Consider the following 3,187-nt stretch of genomic DNA (forward strand, 5'->3'; position numbering starts at 1 on the left):
GCTAGAAGGACCAGTTGCACAGAGGGTAATACTGCGAACGTTTATTAATTGAGTCCAATGAAGGCCAGATGCTGTTCCAACCGCCCTTTGGCCCCGCCCTCTTTCTGTGGAGGGTGCCCCCAAGGTTAGACTTTGCCTCCTGCTGCCCAAAGCTTCATATTTTAGATCACTCGCAACCCCAACGTGGTAGAGAGAGAGATTGGCTGAACTAGAAGGAGGAGTCAAGTAAGGAACTTGTCTGGAATCTCTACGTAGGCACAAAAGAGCGAGTTCCGATCTCTTCTGAATGCCACTGAATCTTTGTCTATGCTGGTCCAGGCACAAAGCGCCAATCTGTAGAAGATTCTTGTCTTGTAGACATGACCAATAAAATAGCAGGTTGAGCTCTTCACAGGTGAACCTGGTTGTTTGAGCCTGACCCCCCCCCTTCAACAACTGGGATCTCTGGGGGGGCCACCGCTACAGTTCTTCTAGTTCTTTGGTGGTCTTGGCAGCCCATAGGACAGGGAGGAGAAGAAGGCAGGCGGAGCAGCTGTGCCAGGATCCACCTGTCCTACAAATTCCCCAGGAGGCCAGTTGCAGTGACTGTTTGTAAATCAAGGGTTACCTGTATTATTTTACTATTTTATTTTTATTATTTTTGGTGGTGTGTTTGTCTCGTTTGTTTCGGAGACCTGCAAATCATTGGGTCAGACCCTGCAAAACCTAGCATTCTGGCGAAGACCAAGCCTCTTTGTTAATGCTTTGCCCACCAAGTATTCTTCAAGGAGAATGGAAGAAGAGCAGCCATTTCTAATGAGATATAGAATATAATTTTAATGAACATGCCGTTTGAAATAGATACCGAGAAGCTGGAGGCGGGGGGGGGAGGGAGGAGGAGGAGGAGGGCGAAGGGAGGGGGGGAAAAAAAAGCAGCGGTCATTTAATTAGAACATGTTTAATTAGAATAAAAAATTTCAAAAATACAATTTTATGTGACAGCCTAGTTAATCTTCTGCTTGAATCATATTGCGTTTTATTCAATTTAATTGATTTTAAGCTTGGTCTAATGTTATTATCCTTCACTTAATTATACATGGCTGAGAATCAAACCATGTTCATAAGTCAACATTCCCAATAGCCGGAGCAAGGATTGAATGGTTTTATGAGCAGAAGGATAAAAAAAATTCCTGACTTGAGAGAAAGAAAGGGCCAGGCTCTCCCCCCAAAAATAATAATAATACATATTAGAGGATGCCATTATTTTTCTAAGACAAAGGGCGAAAACCCGTTCGCCGTCTGACCACCTCGTGTCATTATTTTATTTTCCCGAAACATTATTGATTTTCTTTTTAGATTATTAATCTGTCGTATCTCCAAGGACTCCTGTAGGGTCGGGAGTCTTGAGGTATAAAAACTGAGATATTTACACATGGATGGACAGTGGCTCCACGAAGTGTTAGCCAGCTGTCAGTGGCTGTAGGTTTATTGGAGGGTTAGAATTTGCATTTTCCAACGCGGATTCCTCTCGGTCAATGCCAACAAATTGCGTTAGATTGCAGATAATGGGAAGTGAATCCCAACAATATGTGGTTAACCACACAACTTCTCTCTCTCTCAACTGGGGATAAAACGTCTCTGACCATGTTCCCAACGGATGCTGGGATTTGACAGGCCTTCTCTTGACCCAGAATAGTAGCTTGTGGTTTTGTTTTTTAAAAAAACAACCCTGCAGATAAGAAAACCTGTGCAGAAAGTCCTCAACTTACAGGAGTTCATTTAGTGACTCTTCGAAGTTACAATGGCACTGAAATGCCGTTGTGACCATTTGCAGGATCCCCACGGTCGCGTGATCAAAATCCAGATGCTATTAAAAGGCAGTGAATAAAATCCAGGCTATTCATTCAATTAATAATAACCAAACACTTTTTTAAAAAAAATAAATCTTTTTTAGATCCACAAAAGGTCCAGAAAGTTCCAACGGTCCTATATTTTCTCTCCGGAAGAAAAGAATCCTGTTCATTTTTTCGTTCTTGTGTTTTAAAAACATTTTGCCCCAAATGGAGAAATATCCTCAAGGAATTTAGCAAGCCACATTTAGCGTTTAAAAATGCATAGCCTGTTCTCTAGCTCTGGGTTATCTTTCTTTCTTTCTTTCTTTCTTTCTTTCTTTCTTTCTTTCTTTCTTTCTTTCTTTCTTTCTTTCTTTCTTCTTCTTCTTCTTCTTCTTCTTCTTCTTCTTCTTCTTCTTCTTCTTCTTCTTCTTCTTCTTCTTCTTCTTCTTCTTCTTCTCCTTCTCCTTCTCCTTCTCCTTCTCCTTCTTCCATCCGTTCATTACAGGATCCGGTGGCAGACTTCTAAGCAAACACATTTCGTGTTTATGGTACTTTTAAAAGCGTATTTATTCAGAGGCCATTTGTGGCTGCATTTTACGGCTGGGTTTGTTATCTCTTCTAATGAAATTAACACACTTTGATGAGGGGAACAGTGAAATAGGAATAAATCATCCAAAATGGAGGGCCCTTTCCCTCTGCTTGCCATCGTTCACCAGCTCAGTTGAGCTCCGAGCGTCAAGCTGGGGAAAGCGGATTTATTGATCACAGAAAACAGGTTATCTCTCTTGACCATTAAACCACCTTGGAGGTGCTCTCAAACATGTTCCTCATGGAATTGCAGTTCCAATCCACAACTTTTGTCCCATGTCAGAAGGGGAGCCATAGGCCAGCACGCCCTATACACTGCAGACCTGCCTGTTCCAAAGGGACATTTTCTGCTAGGAATATCCTAATTATCGATAGAAAATGTTTATAGCTCAGGGTTGAAAAGAGGGGTTCTTGGCGGTCTCTGAGCTTGGTGGTTTTCCTGGAGATGTTTCATGACCCAACTAGGTAACATCATCAGTGCTACAACCAAGTGGGGTTTGTGGGGAGGATGAGGATGACTATGGGATCCTTGGTGCTCTCTGAGGTTGGTGATTTTCCTGGAGATGTTTCATGACCCAACTAGGTAACATCATCAGTGCTAGAAGGGAGTGGGGTTTGTGGAGAGGAGGAGGAGGAGGAGGAGAACTGTGGGGTCCTTGGTGCTCTCTGAGCTTGGTGGTTTTCCTGGAGATGTTTCATGACCCAACTAGGTAACATCATCAGTGCTAGAAGGGAGTGGGGTTTGTGGAGAGGCGGAGGAGGAGGAGGAGGAGGAGGAGGAGGAG

Source organism: Protobothrops mucrosquamatus, unplaced genomic scaffold (assembly GCF_001527695.2).
Source record: "Protobothrops mucrosquamatus isolate PMUCROS unplaced genomic scaffold, P.Mucros_1.0 scaffold5767, whole genome shotgun sequence".
Lineage (NCBI taxonomy): Eukaryota > Metazoa > Chordata > Lepidosauria > Squamata > Viperidae > Protobothrops > Protobothrops mucrosquamatus.